Raw genomic sequence first — 18,614 nt, forward strand, 5'->3', positions numbered from 1 at the left:
GTCAGGATAAGCAAAAGTCCTTGGTCTTTAGGGGGAGAAGTGAAGGGGATGGACAAAACTTCCACAAACTCTCCACCAATCTCCCTTCTCATTGTCTTCCTCCAAAGTGACTTGTCTCACTCCACCCCCTAATCTCTCCTAAAATTCTCCTAACCCCAAGCATTGAGCTAGCCTTAACTGTGAGAAGAGAAATTCCAAACATGATAATAGAGTTATTGTCCAATAGGTAATTAGTCTTAAGTGCTTGGTTGTCTGATTCAAAAGCACCTATTCAGAGTCTCAGCCCTTTGCATCACATGATCTCTGTTAATTTGTTATTGATATAGTTAGTTATGCTAAGTTTTCCTAATATTGAACCAGTTCTGTGTTCTTGGTAAAAATCCCACCTGATCCTAGTTTATTATCCTGATAATAAATTGCTATAATCTCTTTATTTACATTTTATTTAAAATTTTTTGCATAATGTTTATTAGAGAAATTAGTCCATAATTTTCTTTCTCTGCTTTGGCTCTCCTACTTCAAGTATTAGCACCATATTCATATTACACAAGGTAGGTCTCCTTCTTTATCTATTTTTCTAGATGGTTTATAGAATATTGGAATTAATTATTCTTTAAATGTTTGGTAGAATTCATTTGCAAATCCATCTGACTCTGAAGATTTCTTCATAGGAAGATCACTAATGGCTTTTTCAATTTCTTTTTCTAAAATGGAGTTATATACCTATTTTATTTCCTCTTCTGTTAATCAGGGAAATTTATATTTTCATAAATATTTATTCATTTCAATTAGATTGTTAGATTAATTTGTATACATTGGAGCAAAATAGCCTCTGATTATTGCTTTAATATACTTAATTAAATTTAATTTAATCCACCCTTTTCATTTTCTGTTACCATTAATTTAGTTTTCTTCTTTTAATCAAACCAAAGTGCTATCTATTTTATTGTTTTTTTTAATTAATTTATTTATTTTTATAATATTATCCCTTGTATTCATTTTTCCAAATTATCCCCTCCCTCCCTCCACTCCCTCCCCCTGATAACAGGTAATCCCATACATTTTACATGTGTTACAATATAACCTAGATACAATATATGTGTGTAAATACCATTTTCTTGTTGCACATTAAGTATTAGCTTCCAAAGGTATAAGTAACCTGGGTAGATAGACAGTAGTGCTAACAATTTACATTCACTTCCCAGTGTTCCTTCTCTGGGTGTAGTTGTTTCTGTCCATCATGGATCAACTGGAAGTGAGTCGGATCTTCTTTATGTTGAAGATATCCACTTCCATCAGAATACCTCTTCATACAGCATTGAAGTGTACAACGATCTTCTGGTTCTGCTCATTTCACTCAGCATTAGTTGATGTAAGTCTCTCCAAGCCTCTCTGTATTCCTCCTGCTGGTCATTTCTTACAGAGCAATAATATTCCATAACCTTCATATACCACAATTTACCCAACCATTCTCCAATTGATGGGCATCCATTCAACTTCCAGTTTTTAGCTACAACAAAAAGAGCTGCCACAAACATTTTGGCACATACAGGTCCCTTTCCCCTCCTCAGTATTTCTTTGGGATATAAACCCAATAGCAGCAATGCTGGGTCAAAGGGTATGCACAGTTTGATAACTTTTTGGGCATAGTTCCAAATTGTTCTCCAGAATGGCTGGATTCTTTCACAACTCCACCAACAATGTATCAGTGTCCCAGTTTTCCCACATCCCCTCCAACATTCATCATTATTTGTTCCTGTCATTTTAGCTAATCTGACAGGTGTGTAGTGATATCTCAGAGTTGTCTTAATTTGCATTTCTCTGATCAGTAGTGATTTGGAACACTCTTTCATATGAGTGGAAATAGTTTCAATTTCATCATCTGAGAACTGTCTGTTCATATCTTTTGACTATTTATCAATTGGAGAATGGTTTGATTTCTTATAAATTAGGGTCAGTTCTCTATATATTTTGGAAATGAGACCTTTGTCAGAACATTTACTTTTAAAAATATTTTCCCAATTTGTTACTTCCCTTCTAATCTTGTTTGCATTAGTATTGTTTGTACAGAAACTTTTTAGTTTGATGTAATCAAAATCTTCTATTTTGTGATCAATAATGATCTCTAGTTCTCCTCTGGTCATAAATTCCTTCCTCCTCCACAGGTCTGAAAGGTAGACTATTTTCTGTTTCTCTAATCTATTTATGATCTCATTCTTTATGCCTAAATCATGGACCCATTTTGATCTTATCTTGGTATATGGTGTTAAGTGTGGATCCATATCTAATTTCTGCCATACTAATTTCCAGTTTTCCCAACAGTTTTTTCCAAATAATGAATTTTGGTCCCTAATGTTGGTATCTTTGGGTTTGTCAAAGATTAGATTGCTATATTAGAAATAATTCAGAATTTTAGCAAAGTCGCAGGATACAAAATAAATCCACATAAATCCTCAGGATTTTTATACATTACCAACACAATCCAACAGCAAGAGATACAAAGAGAAATTCCATTCAAAATAACAGTCGATAGTATCAAATGTTTGGGAATATATCTACCAAAGGAGAGTCAGGAATTATATGAGCAAAATTACAAAACACTTGCCACAAAAATAAAGTCAGATTTAAATAATTGGAAAGACATTCAATGTTCTTGGATAGGCCGAGCGAATATAATAAAGATGACAATACTCCCCAAACTAATCTATTTATTTAGTGCTATACCAATCAGACTCCCAAGAAACTATTTTAATGACCTAGAAAAAATAACAACAAAATTCATATGGAAGAATAAAAGGTCGAGAATTGCAAGGGAACTAATGAAAAAAAAGTCAGAGGAAGGTGGTCTAAGTGTACCTGATTTAAAGCTATATTATAAAGCAACAGTCACCAAAACCATTTGGTATTGGCTAAGAAATAGACTAGTTGATCAGTGGCATAGGTTAGGTTCACAGGACAAGATAGTGAATAAAAATAGCAATCTAATCTTTGACAAACCCAAAGATCCCAAATTTTGGGATAAGAATTCATTATTTGACAAAAACTGCTGGGAAAACTGGAAATTAGTATGGCAGAAACTAGGCATGGACCCACATTTAACACCACATACTAAGATTAGATCAAAATGGGTCCAAGATTTAGGCATAAAGAACGAAATCATAAATAAATTGGAGGAACATGGGATGGTTTACCTCTCAGACTTGTGGAGGAGGAAGGAGTTTGTGTCCAAGGGAGAACTAGAGACCATTATTGATCACAAAATAGAACATTTTGATTACACCAAATTAAAAAGTTTCTGCACAAACAAAACTAATGCAAACAAGATTAGAAGGGAAGTAACAAATTGGGAAAAAATTTTTACAGTTAAAGGTTCTGATAAAGGCCTCATCTCCAAAATATACAGAGAATTGACTTTAATTTATAAGAAATCAAGCCATTCTCCAATTGATAAATGGTGAAAGGATATGAACAGACAATTTTCAGATGATGAAATTAAAACTATTTCCACTCATATGAAAGAGTGTTCCAAATTACTATTGATCAGAGAAATGCAAATTAAGACAACTCTGAGGTATCATTACACACCTGTCAGATTGGCTAAGATGACAGGAACAAATAACGATGAATGTTGGAGGGGCTGTGGGAAAACTGGGACACTGATGCATTGTTGGTGGAGTTGTGAAAGAATCCAATCATTCTGGAGAGCAATCTGGAATTATGCCCAAAAAGTTATCAAAATGTGCATACCCTTTGACCCAGCCATACTATTACTGGGCTTATACCCCAAGGAACTACTAGAGAAGGGAAAGGGTCCTGTATGTGCCAAAATGTTTGTGGCAGCCCTTTTCATAGTGGCTAGAAGCTGGAAGATGAATGGATGTCCATCAATTGGAGAATGGTTGGGTAAACTATGGTATATGAATGTTATGGAATATTATTGTTCTATAAGAAATGACCAACAGGAGAAATACAGAGAGGCTTGGAGAGACTTACATCAACTGATGCTGAGTGAAACGAGCAGAACCAGAAGATCATTATACACTTCAACAATGATACTGTACGAGGATGTATGCTGATGGAAGTGGATTTCTTCAACATAGAGAAGAACTAATCCAATTCCAATTGATTAATGATGGACAGAACCAGCTACATCCAGAAAAGGAACACTGGGAAATGAATGTAAACTGTTATTTTTACCTTCTGAATCCAATTCTTCCTGTGCAACAAAAAATTCGGTTCTACACACATATATTGTATCTAAATTATACTGTAATATATTTAACATATATAAGACTGCTTGCCATCTGGGGGAGGGGTTGGGGGAGGAAGGGAAAAAATATGAATAGAAGTAAGTGCAAGGGACAATGTTGTAAAAAATTACCCATGCATATGTACTGTCAAAAAATGTTATAATTATAAAATAAAATAAAAAATTAAAAAAAAAAAAAAGGAAATTGAAGAAAAAATGTAAAAAAAAAAAAAAAAAAAAAAGATTAGATTGCTATAGATGTACCCTTTTTTGTCCTTTGTATCTAATCTGTTCCACTGATCTACTGGTCTATTTCTTAGCCAGTACCAAATGGTTTTGGTGACTGCTGCTATATAATATAGCTTTAGATCAGGTACACTTAGACCACCTTCCTCTGACTTTTTTTTCATTAGTTCCCTTGCAATTCTCGACCTTTTATTCTTCCATATGAATTTTGTTGTTATTTTTTCTAGGTCATTAAAATAGTTTCTTGGGAGTCTGATTGGTATAGCACTAAATAAATAGATTAGTTTGGGGAGTATTGTCATCTTTATTATATTCACTAGGTCTATTATTTTATTGTTTTTAAAATATATTTATTAGTTCAATACTTACTTTCAATTTCATTAATTTCTCATTCCATTTTCAGAATTTCTAATTTAGTATTTAATTAGATATTTTTAATTTGTTCTTTTTCTAGCTATCTTAGTTTTATGACCAATGCATCCATCTACTTTCTCTCTATTTTATTCCTGTAAACATTTCAAGACATAAATTTTTTTCTTAGAAACTTCTTTGGTTGCATCCCATAAGTTTTGGTTTGTAGTCTCATTATTGTCATTCTTTTGGATGAAATTATTGATTGTTTCTATGACTGATGTTTCACATTTATTCTTTAGTATTTAGATTATTTAGTTCTAATTAATTTTTGCTCTATTTTGCCATGCATCTTTATTAAATGTAATTTTTATTGCATTGTTATCCAAAAAGGATGTATTTACTATTTCTGCTTTTCTGCATTTGATTGTAAAATTTTTGATGCTCTAATGCATGATTAATTTTTGTGTAGGTACCATGTACCACTGAGAAAAAGGTATATACGCCCATTCAATTTTCTCCAGAGGTCTATCATATCTAACTTTTCTAAAAATCTATTCACCTCTTTAGCTTTTTAACTTTTCTTGTTTGTTTTGTGGTTAGTTTTATCTAATTCTGAGAGGGGGAGGTTGAAATTGCCCATGAATATAGTTTTGCTATTTCTTCCTGTAACTTACTTAATTTTTCCTCCAGGAATTTGAATGCTATACTACTTGGTGCGAATGTGTTTAGTTGGTACCAGAAGCTACAAGTTTTCCAGACTTGTGATATACAAGTTTGAGAACTTATTAAGGTTTTGGGACTTGAAACCATTATAACCTTTGAACCAAAAGGTTCAATTCATCTTCTGGTATTCTTAAGAGATACATACAATTTAGGAGAGATAGAATGAAAGGAAATAGCAGGGATGTCAACAGCTCAATAGCAATAGCAACATTGCCTATGGTATCTTTTAGCAAGATTTTTATTCTTTATATCTTTCAAAGAATTTTATTCTTTATATCTTTCAATTAGGCTGTTTTTGTTTTTGTTTTATCTAAGATCAAGACCTGTTTTTTTTTAAACTTTAACTGAAGCATAATATAATCTGCTACAGCTTTTTACTTTTATTCTACTTTTATTCTGTATGCATCTCTCTGCTTCAAATGTGCTTTTAATATACAATGTGTTGTAGGATTCTACAACATTCCCTTCCTTACTCTTCCCTTTCCAAAGTCATTCAAGAGTTTTTTTTTGTTTCTTCTGAAAATAACAATTAAAATATGATACAATGATAATGGGAATATGGAGAAAGAAAAAGTAAAATTGAGTTTCAGTAAGAAGGGGATAGATTGAGGAGGGGCATTGCCCCTACAGACAACTAGGAGTGGAAGATCCAGGTGAAGCAATTATGGTTACCTACCTCTTAAAACACTGATGGAAATTTCAGGAAAAGGTCTACTGTTCCCCTAACTTCTCTTCTCAGTAGCCATTACTTTGTAATCCATCTGCTATCTGCTTCTGTTTTATGGGAGAGTTAATTCCATCCCCATTCACAATTATGATTACTAACTGCATTTGCCTCCATCGTATTTTCCACCTGTTTATATTTTTTTTTCTCTACTTCCAGCGTGACCCTCCTCACCATGTTTTGCTGCTGACCATCTCAGTCTTCTCCCCTTTCTATCAACCCTCTTTCCTCTTTCCTTTCTATTTTTAATCACTTCGATTAGATTCCCTCTTTCCTTTTTTTCCCCTTTCCCCCACCTATTTCTTTAGGGGTAAAATAAATTTCTATACCCAAATACATGTATACATTATTCCCTCTTTGAGCTTAATCCAGTGAAAATAAGGTTCAAATAATACTCAACCCTTCCCTTCTTTTCTTCTACTGTAATAGATTTTTTTTCCTCTTCATGTGATGTAAGTTACTTGATTCTGCTTCCCTCTTTCCTCCTTTCCTCTCCTCCCAGTACAATTCTTTTCTCTCCCCTTAATTTTTTTTTAATATCATCACAAGGCCAACTGGCCATATCTGCTACTGGAGGCTCCAGTACCATGGTCTCAGATTTAACCAACTGTCCACTTGTTTTTATAGCTTCATATTCTAGCAACCATTAGGCCAATCAATAAAAATAATGGAAATAACATCTAGCATTTATATAATGCTTTAAATTTTTTCAAAGTACTTTATAAATAATTTTGGATTTTATTCTCACAGCAATCTTGGGAGATAGGTGCTATTATCACTTCTAGTTTGCATATGAGGAAACTGAAGTTTAAATGACTTGCCCCCAGGATCATCACACAGCTAATAATTGTCTGAGGCTAGATTTGAACTCAGGTCTTTCTAACTCCAGATCTAGCATTCTATCCATTATGTCACTCAAAATACCATTAGGATGATTAGCCACTACATCTTCAAATTTCCACACAGAGCCAACTACATACCTCCATTGCTTTGGTACCAGAAGCTACAAGTTTTCCAGACTTGTGATATACAAGTTTGAGAACTTATTAAGGTTTTGGGACTTGAAACCATTATAACCTTTGAACCAAAAGGTTCAATTCATCTTCTGGTATTCTTAAGAGATACATACAATTTAGGAGAGATAGAATGAAAGGAAATAGCAGGGATGTCAACAGCTCAATAGCAATAGCAACATCATTGAGTCATCCTCCCCGGTCTTGTCAGGAAGAATCAGTGGCTCAAGGATCTGGAAGCGTCCATCAGTGAATATGAGATAAGTGTTACCAAAGATGTTTCTCATGACTGTCACCAGAAAAATGAAGTTAGTGGTTGGTAGTTTTCATTGCCTTTTCTTTTCTTTTTCTTCTTTTTTCTCTGTTGACATAATCAACTATGTTTTTAGAACAATGACCTTGTTTTATAATCTAGAGGCAATATAATATTTATTTAGGTCTTTTTGGTTCTGTCTTTTATTGATTTGTGGAGTTTATATTAAACAAAAATGTTAAGAATACAATCACTCAGACCCTCTAGTGAGGAAAATTTCCAACATTTAGGCATATTTGTATCTCTTTCCTTAATTAAAATGTATTTTTATCTCTAGCTATTCCAAACCTTTTTATCATTGAGACATAATTCAGAGTAATGGAAACATCTGAGTAATGAAGTGAAGATGTTACAATATCTGCTAATGGGTACTGAGAAGAGAAGTTAGGGGAACAGTAGACCTTTTCCTGGAATTTCCATCATTGTTTTAAGAGGTAGGTAACCATAATTGCTTCACCTGGATCTTCCACTCCTAGTTGTCTGTAGGGCAATGCCCCTCCTCAATCTATCCCTTTCTTACTGAAACTCAATTTTACTTTTTCTTTTGCCATATTCCCATTATCATTGTATCATATTTTAATTGTTATTTTCAGAAGAAACAAACAAAAAAAACTCTTGAATGACTTTGGAAAGGGAAGAGTAAGGAAGGGAATACATTTTATTAAGAGCCTACTATGTCCCAACACTGTATTGAGCACTTTATAAATATCATTTGATCCTTTTGCAGTTATCTTAAGAGAACTGAATGATGGAACTATGTTTCCATAATTAAGATATGAGGAATTGAAAGTGGTGATGAGAAGTGACATTGGCTGTGATTTTTCCTACAGGTTAAAACATTGCAAATATTATTAGTTACATTATCAAAAATCGCACAGACAGTAACTTTAATATTCCTTTAAATCTATTGTTAAAAGATCTTCATATTTAGGAACATATAAGTGACTGCTTATGAGAAAAGAGGAATCTCTGGTTTATTAAGTATGTTATATTTAATAACCTGGAGTGGGACCATGAGTTTAATTGATCAATTAAGAAGAGAGATATTGTAATTTAGTAGTTAGAATGGTAATAAATATCACTGGACTCCTGAACTTGAGATGAGTAGAATGAATTATAGTCAACCAAGAAGTTCCTATTATATGCTTATATAGTGGTCAAGAGAATAACCTCTTTTAAGTAAGACTTCATGTAAGATATGCATAGCTGAAAAGTCCCCTTAATAAGAACCACAGAAGGAGAAGAAATAGATGTCATGAAATATTTAGTAAGAAGGATAAGGTACAATAGAGGAAGATGAAAAAAAATGAAGGAGTAGAAAAAGTGACAAGAGAAAGTAAACTGTGAGAAGTGTGTTAAATGTCATATTCCAGAACTGAGGACTCTAGTTCACAAGTCCCTAACATATCCAAAAGTCAAGAAATTGGAAATCAGATAAGAATATGAATTAGAAATATGAAAAACTAAAACCTGAGCTATCAGTGGTCAGAATTGAAAAAAAGACTGATGAATATTTTGGAGTCATTCACCCTTGGCATGATAATAGATAACCAAGCTATTTAATTCAATTAGATAATGACATTGTAAATTTAAATAAAATATATAAATGTAAAAGTATAATATTATGTTATTTCTAATTTCTTTTTTCTAAAAAATAAGAGTCCAGTTTCTTCTTTGGCAGCATTCTAGCTATAGCATGGGAATGGAAAAGAACCCATACAAAATTTTAATGTTTTATAACAGACCTTCCCTCTTCCAATAAAGTAGTAGCAGGAGAAAGATAATTATCTCACAACAGATTGTCTTCACTGAGATTGTAGAGCACTACAGATGTTATCAAGGATTCTCAGGATCACTGTTGAACAAGCAAACAGTAATCAGGATATCAGCTCCTGGTTCTTGGAAATTCCATTCCAGAGTCTGAAATTTATGTTAATTGAGATATTTGTGGCAATTGTCTGTCTTTGAAGCCCTCTTTTTATTGGAAAGGATCTCTACTTAAATGTTCCAGAACTGAAAGTTTGGGTCCCAGCAATAGGAGACATAGGGCAGTGTGCTCCTGAGTTACCATTGTCTTTTTATCACTTCTAAAACTCTCATCAATTCTAGGGTTAAAAATTCCAGGCAACAAAAAGATGGATAAGACACATTAAGGATATTGGAATCTTGAAAAAGAGCCAGGATACTCATCTTATACATGCATTTTATCATACTGCTAACCATCTCTTTGACTTAAACTTGTTTACAAAAATTTCTCATTTTGAGTACAAATTAAGATATCAGCCACTCTGAATTGGTTCTTGATATGGGAAGGGAATTTCTAAGCAAGCCCAGATAAGTTTTTATCTCTGTTCACAGGCAAACTCTCTTGTTAAAAACAAATGTAATTAACCTGTGAAAGAAGCTGTATCACACTAGCTTGAAATGATTATTTCCTGAGAAAGTAGGACCACTAAGGCACAGCAAGAGTCAGCTGTATGCAGATTATGTTATGTAGTTCAGTCTCATTATAAAAAACTTTATGCTGAAAATGAACAGGTGTGTTCTTAGAAATTCTCATGTTCCTGCACCCAGTGTTGATAATTGAATGGTGCATCCGGACACCTTCAGGAATCATATAAGGCTGAGAAAAGGAAACTAGAGAAAGAATTCCAAAGTTCTTATAGTTTATATGTGAGATTATTATTTTCCTGAGAGGTTGTGCTGCATTGCACATAGGCAGTATAGCATATTGGACAGAGATAGGGCCTCTGTGTCAAACAGACCTAGCTTCAACTTAATGTTTGATAATGGCTGTATGGTGACCATGAACACATCATTTACATTTTCAATGCTCTAAGAAGCTATCTAAATTATTAACTAGACAATTGCTGACATGCATTGATAGAAGGAGTTTCCTCACTGGGAATTCTTTATACCAGTTAAATCTCAGTTCTGATTCCAAACAAAAAAATTTTAGGAGAAGAAGAGGGAATATATATTATTACTTTGTTTAAAACATTTTAATTCATTTAAAAATCATCAAAGTCTTTTTATAAAAATCCTTTTCTTTGACTTTTAGTTGTAGTTTCATTTATTCGGTATAGGTATATTTGGATGCATCTTCTGAATGTAGTTTGCCAATCATCATGTTCTAAAAATAAAACTACTGATGCAATGATGACTTATTGCTATATTTCAATTTTAAAAGATAAATTAAAATGTTAAAAGTTATAAATAAAAGATTAGAACAATATTTTATTTTTATTAAGCCACTGAAGGTTTAAAAATATGTATTTCAATATACTATAGTAATTTGTTGGAGAAAATTAGGCATATTAAAGAAAACCCCTACATTCTAGAGAGCAAGAAAAAGCCCTCAAATACTCTCATTATGAACTTAATAATTCAAAAATAGAAATAAACAGAACATTGAATAAAGCCCAAATTAAATTTATAAAAAAAATTATATAAATTTTTCTAAAAAATAAAGTAAAGAAAAATATAGATAAATTTAAAGAAAACAATAGAGTTTATTTACAGTGACTCCTTACAAGTCTTGTTTTCATAGTTGGTTTTTACAATTGCCTTAAAGAGGCATTTTTCTAATTTTGCTATCTAAATCTGTCTTTCTTTAATCCTGTTTTGCTCAAAGTTTCATTGCACAGAAGTGGAGAACTTGAAGCAATTTTCTCATTAGTGGCTGAGAAAGTTTCTACTTTCTTCTTAGTGGGCCAGTAGGAGGATTTTTTATTCTTGTCACAGAATAGAGAATAATGAACCAGACAAGGGAGAGTTGAACCAGAAACCACCCACATGTTCTGTGATTATTCAGAGAGATTGTGATTTGTGAACAATGAAGAGAAAGAAGATCTTGCCCAGAGACTGCTGGGCAAGGGAAGAAAGTAGTTCTAAATACAGTCTTGGACCTTCATTAAAATTCTTAGTTCCTGAATTAGCTATGGATATTCACTTTAACTATCTAGTTTGAGCCTGTTTCTACCTGTTTCCCTCTGATAGTAAGTAGAAGGCTACTGTACATTTTTGGGAAGATGCCCCACAGATGGATTTATGCTTAAGATGCTGCAGGCTTAAGGTTTTCTGGGTGTCAATGTTCTCTTTAAAGCAGCCACCCTGCCTAAAATTATATCTTTAATCCACACCCCCTGGTTTAGGAGGGTTTCTGTTCTTAACCCAATTTGCTATATGATTTAGGTTTTAAACCCCTTTGTAATTCCTGCTTAATAGATTCTGTGTTCTCAGACCCTTAAGTGGAAGGGATATGCTGATGAATAATCCCCAAGAAAGTTAAGTAAACCTGAGGAAGCTCAGTTTCCCCTCCAAGATTATTTGAATTTCAAAGAAATGAAAAGGCAATGGTAAAATGAAGGGACAAAATTCCTGAGGTGGAGTTGGATTTGAGGTATCATCTTCTACTTCTATCCTTTGTCCTAAATTCTTTCATTTATTGCATATATATAACCAGAAGCAAATCCATACAGTTTGGCATTATGGTTAGAATAGCTGACGGGGGAGTCAAAGACTTGAATTAAATGTAGCCACATTCCTTCTTAGTACTCAGGCAATTCTGAAGTGCTCTAAAGTTGCAGAGAAAGTGCCAGTATGCATTGGTGGTAGAAATTCCTGACTGGGGAAGTTTGTTCCTTGCTTTGAGGAGATCACAAGTGCAGTCAAAACAAAGTTAAATTTCCCATAATTTTTAGTTGTTTATAAAATCAGAACAATACCTATCCTAGGGGATATATGAAGGAGAAAGTGAATTACCTTGGCAGTAGGGTATCATAGGGAAGATACTTGCATATTTCCCCACAATGCTTTGTGGAAGCAGAGGGGAGGTAGCCACTCTGTTTTCAGACTGTGATGAGAAGGGTCAAAGGAGAAGTAAAAAAAAAAATGCAGTGAAATCAGAGACTAAGCTTCACGATTGCCCCTGAATCATCTTTTCATGTGATTTAGAAATTAATATTGAACCATGATTGTGTCCACAAGATGGTAGTGTTTCTGTCTCTCTTCTTGAGAAAAGGATGACTCCCAGTGACTGAATCTGAATTGTGAGTTGAAGAGAAGTGAGTGGGAGAGGAGTGAGACCAGAGTTTGTTTCTGATTTGTTGGCAGCTGGCCTGAAAACCCCTTGTGTTTCTTAGAAGAGCAGAAGAAAGAGGAACATAGAAAAGGGAGAGGACTTCTTTTTTTGGGAGCTCAGGTATCTAAATTAGCTCCCAGCATTGACTCTTCCACGAAATGGAGAAGCTTACAAGAACTATGTTAGTGATGTTGTGGCTTCACCCTGATTGTGAGTTGGGAAGGAAAATTCTGGAGATGGGATCAGGAGTATGTCTTTTTTCTAAGGCAATTGGGCTTAAGTGACTTGCCTAGGGTCATACATGTAGGAAGAATTAAGTGTCTGGGGTCAGATTAGAATTCAGACTTCAGGGGTGGTGCTCATTCACTGCTCCACCTAGCAGCCCACAGGAGTATGTTTTACAAGACTTTGGGGGGAAAAGCTAGGAACTCAGTGTGCTGAATTCACTGTGTGATTGGAAAAGGCCCTATAATGATTATGGAAAGCAAATGCCAATTTTGGTGAGTAATAACTTGATGTTTCTGTTTTCTGTCTATTGTTATCTTCTGAACAGGGGTGAGCAGTCAGAAGGTAGAACAGAAGATTCAGCCCATGACGGTCCAGGAGAATAAGAGATGCTCTCTGAACTGCAATTATACTAGTAGTATCTTCAGTTTGCAGTGGTATAGACAAGATTCTGGGAAGGGCCTTGTGTTGTTGATATTGATACATTCAAATGAAAAAGAAAAAATGAGTGAAAGATTCATAGCCAGACTTGATACCAACACTAAGCAAAGCTCCCTTCATTTGCTAACCTGCAAGCCTGAAGATTCAGCCACTTACTTCTGTGCCTTATATGCACAGTTTTAGCTCAACCACCTGAAGCCTGCAAATAAAGTCATTTTTCACACTGAAGTGGGGTTGAGTATCAAGGTGGAACAGAGCAGATAACCTAGATCCTTGTGCAATCAAAGGCAGATACAAAAGTTCGTTACCTAAGAGGTAATGTGGTCTGTTTTGAAGAACAATGAACCAAGAATTCAGGTTGTGGTTTTGGCCATATCATTACTATACTATTTGTCTTCCAAGAAGTTATATTAGTCTTAGGATAAAACAAAATAAATCATATAAGACTTAATTCAACTCAATAAACATTTATGAATTATATTTTAAGTAAAAAGGATTATGAGAGTTACTGAAAAAGATACAAAAAGATAAATATGTAAAATTTTAGACTGGTGCCTTTCAGAAATGTAATAGAGTGAAGGTGCAGAATTAGTGTCTGAATTTGTTTTGGATGACCATGGTTACTAGCTAAATTTTTATTTTCATTCTAGAGATGTGTTTGTGGGGATAAATTTTAAATTGTGGGAGTTTGATAGAGATAACCCCCCAGTAAAAGTAGCCAAAAAAAAGAAAAAGAGAAAATCATCAATGGAATATTAAAAATATACAGAAGAAAGAAGAAATAAATTCAGAAACAAGGCAGTGTTGGAGCTATCAAGTTATATTTCATTTATACTTAAAAAATAAACCAAGCCAGATTTATAGTGTCACATACAGTCTTCTATTTTTTTTCCCATCTTTATATAAGGAAACAATTGTGTTTGTTGATGTATATCAAATTCACAATAATAAAAGAGAAAATAAAAAAAAGAAAAACATGACCTTGGAAAGCTAATATACAATAGAAGAATCAAACATTTACAAAATGCATATTATAAAAATAAGAATATTAAATGCACAATAAAAGTGCAAAATACTATGAGAGTTTGGGCATGGGGATGGAGAAATCACTATAGAAGAGAAGAAGAGGGGAGGCTTCATGTTTTAAGACGTATTTAACTCTTAAAGAATGGAAACAATTTAAAGAAATGGGAATTGACAAGAGAGGAATGATACATGCAAGAAAAAACATGAACAAAAGTGTAGCATTAGGGAATACTAAAGCTAATTTGATATAATTTGTCAATTGTTTAGTTTGGTTAGAAGAATGGTGTGAAATAAGACTAGAAGGCACTTCTGAGTCAGATACTCAAATGCCCAAATATTATTACAGGCATAAAGAATTAGAGATTTTAGAAGACCCAGTGTGATATCCATTGTGTCACCTAACTATTAGTGCTCATTTAATTTTTTAAAATTAAAAATGCTCTGCTTCTTTCTTAATTTATATTGGAAGTAATTAGTCTTTCATTCATTGAATCAATGTCCTTGGCTTTGACTTTTTGCCATATGCCAGTAGAATGAAGTGTCCCATAGGTATCTAGGAAGGGCGCTAGCACAGAAATTAAAGATAAAATATATTTATTGCTTTTGGAAGAATCATATGAAGTCTGAGAATCTCACCCATGAGACAATGCTGCTTCTCTAAACATACCAAACACAATCTCTTTGACCTCAGAATCTGTCCAGTACCTTCTTTTCCTGATGAAATTGCAATAATATTGAATTTTAGAAAGAGAAGTACTGTAGAACATTGAATTTCCATTTTGATCACTCTAACTTATCCACCATTCATTTGGACTTTTGTAGTAAGTAAGTCTTTCTACCCACTCCCCCATCCTTAATTCATTCTGTGCTAATTATTGGATCCAACTTTTGCTTCCATTATTATATTATATTATTTATTAATATACAATATATTATATTATATTATGTTATATTATATTATAAGGAGTACCCAGTGAGATAATTCCTCTCTGACACTGCAAAGAGGCACTTTTTCTCCAATTTAATCTTAGGGAGTTACCTAGAAGTACAGAGTGATTATTGTTGTTCATTCTTCATTTTTTAAGAGGGCCAATGGCATTTCAAATTTGATGTCTTGACTTGCAGATGATTTGGATTTCATAGGGGCAGATCTGTGCAAAGTTATCAGCCTCACTCTTTCCCCCAAAGTTGTTGGAGTCCAGTGGCAAGACAAAAGTCAAGACACTGAGTAGATTAGATGACTTGCCCAAAGCCACAGAGCCAGGAGGAGATATCAAACCCAAGGCTTAAACCTATAGTTTCTTTTCTTTAAAAAATTTTTTTTATCTATTTATTTTTTTATTATAGCTTTTTATTGACAAAACATATGCATGGGTAAGTTTTCAATATTGACCCTTGCAAAAACTTCTGTTCCAACTTTTCCCCTCTTCCTTTCCACCTCCTCTCCTAGATGGCAGGTAGTCCCATATATGTTAAATATGTTAAAATATATGTTAAATACAATATATGGATACATATTTATACAGTTATCTTGTTGCACAAGAAAAATCAGATTTAGAAAAAGTAAAAAATAACATGGGAAGAAAAACAAAAAGCAATCAAACATAATAGAAAGAGTGTAAATGCTATATTGTGGTCTACATTCATTTCCCAGTGTTCTTTCCCTGGGTGTAACTGGTTCTGTTCATTACTGATCAATTGGAATTGATTTGGATCCTAGTAAAGTGCTAGAACTGAGCAATACACTTGGATAATGAAGCACGTGAGACTAATTGCCAATTGGACAATTCCCTATTAACTTGTTTGAAGGTTGACCCTCCCCAGATGTTCTGTGCTGACTTGATTGGTGGGACAAAGAGGGGGAAGTGACGTATGTGGGAGGAGTAGGAGGAGGGAGAGGAAACTGAGACTCAGAAGCTGAGTCAGTCTCTTCTGTTTGAGGGAGGAAGGTATATGTGAGATTGCTAGGCCTAAGCCCTGACCTTGACCGTAAAAGATCAAGAATAAAGTCGTTTAGTGATCCTGATTCTGGCTGATTTCTGGGAAGACAGAGTTCCAGCAGATCCTCTGTTGTTGAAGAGGGCCCCTTCCAAGAGAATTGATATAGTCTTTGTTGTTGCCATGCACAAAGATCTCCTGGTTCTGCTCACTTCACTTAGCAACAGTTCATGTAAGTCTCTCCAGGCCTCTCTGTATTCATCCTGCTGGTCATTTCTTATAGAACAATAATATTCCATAACATTCATATACCATAAATTATTCAGCCATTCTCTAATTGACGAAATCCATAGTTTCTTAACTTTCACTGATTAACTTTATAATTGGTGGGAAGGCATTGGTGTTTCTCATCTGTCAAAAAAGGAATATGGATAAAATTATCTTTAAGGTCTCTTTTAGCTACAACATTGTTGACCAGGTAATAATACTACCTTGGCAACAAATTAGCTTTTTTGGTGGCTATAGCACATTGCTAGGTTCTACTGAAGTCAAAGTTCACCAAAATCATTGGATTTTCTTTTAGGCAGGTATAGCATGCTTTGGTCAAAAGAATGGTAGATATGGAATGAGAGAACTTAAATTGGAATCCTCACTCTGCCTCTTTTTATTTCCACAAATACCTTGGCAATTCACTTAACTCACCTGGATCTCAGTTTCCTGATTTTTTTAAATGGGAAGGTCAAATTAGATGACCTTTAAGTTCCCTTCCAGCTCTGAATCTATGATCCTATGTTTCTCTGCTCTACAGCAGAGAAACTGAGGACTTGTGAAACTGAGCTTTTGAAGTTTCGTGAGACTTTATATTTTAGGTTTGGTCCAATATTTAAACCTTTTGGATCCTGATTTTAGTATGTTAACTATTCCTTCCAGTTTTTTGTCTTTTGGGAATTTGATAAGATACCATCAAAACTAGAAAAAGAACAAATTAAAAATACCTAATCAAACACCAAAATGGAAATCCTGAAAATCAAGGAAAGACATAAAAAATTGGAAGTTAAAATAAAATTGAGGTAATAAATAAAAGTAGGAGATGGTTTTATGGGAAAAATATCAATAAAATAGATAAACCATTAGTTAATTAAAAAGGAAAGAAAATCAAATTGTAATACCAGAGAAACTGAGGCAAAACGGAGATTAGTTTTTACACCCAGGGAAAGAACACTGGGAAATGAATGTAGACCACAATATAGGCTAGCCAACTGAATTGAACTCGTATTCAAAAATCATTCAGTCCAGAGTGATTGGGGAACAGCATTTACATAGCAAAGCAAGTAGGTGATACAGAAGTAAAAAAAAAAAACCAATTAGCTCATCAGGCATTTGTTATGTAAAAAATTATATTTCTCACAGCCTAAAGCAATAATCGGATGCACACAATGATGGCAATGGGTTTGGGATGTATACAATAGTGGGAGTAACAGGAAGTATATCATGATGCAAATAGACTTAGGAGGAACTTCTGATAGGGGTTGAGGTCCCTTTAAGATTCCTTTCTGATTTCCAACACCCCCATAGCTGAAGAAGCTAAGATATTGATTCACAAAATCTGATCAGAAAGCACTCTTTTTGAATTCCAATAATATCCAGGCTTTCCCAGCCCCCACCAGATCTGAGCTAGCTTTGGCTTTCCTAGCCCCCCACTATCTGCTCAGGTTTCCCAACCCCCACAAACAGCTTCTTCCTTATCTAAGAATTCATTGAATTCTATTCAATGCTAACCCTGACCCAAACCAGCCAGGAGCCTTCAAGATTATAAAAAGGGAACTCTGGGGCCTAGTCTCTTTGCAGGAGCCCCCCAAACATGGTATCCTTCCAGCCATGTAAGGGTTCCTGTCTGCCCAGTGACCACCTCTGGCCCTGGTGTCTTTCTACCTTTACCCTTACTTCCAAACCCCAAGTAAACCTTTTTTATCAAACTAGGTTTTTGGGCCTGTAAATTCCTTTATAGGGGACTCTGCACCGTCATTTAACTATGTATCCTTGTGCTGAACCAAAAGGGGTTCCCCCCTTTCCTAACTCTCATCACTTCCAGGGTCATTATTTTCATGGAACAATAACTGATCTTATCTGTAGAAGCATCTCACAGGTGTGATGTGAAGAACAGAAACAGGCAAGCTCACTCTATGGTCATGCTTGTCACTTTGATCTAGTGTGTGAGGCTAAGTTCAGATTCTCATAAGAAACTTACAGGGTCCTTTTTGGTTCAGCAAAATTACCAG

Source organism: Sminthopsis crassicaudata, chromosome 2 (genome assembly GCF_048593235.1).
Source record: "Sminthopsis crassicaudata isolate SCR6 chromosome 2, ASM4859323v1, whole genome shotgun sequence".
NCBI classification, from domain to species: Eukaryota; Metazoa; Chordata; class Mammalia; order Dasyuromorphia; family Dasyuridae; genus Sminthopsis; species Sminthopsis crassicaudata.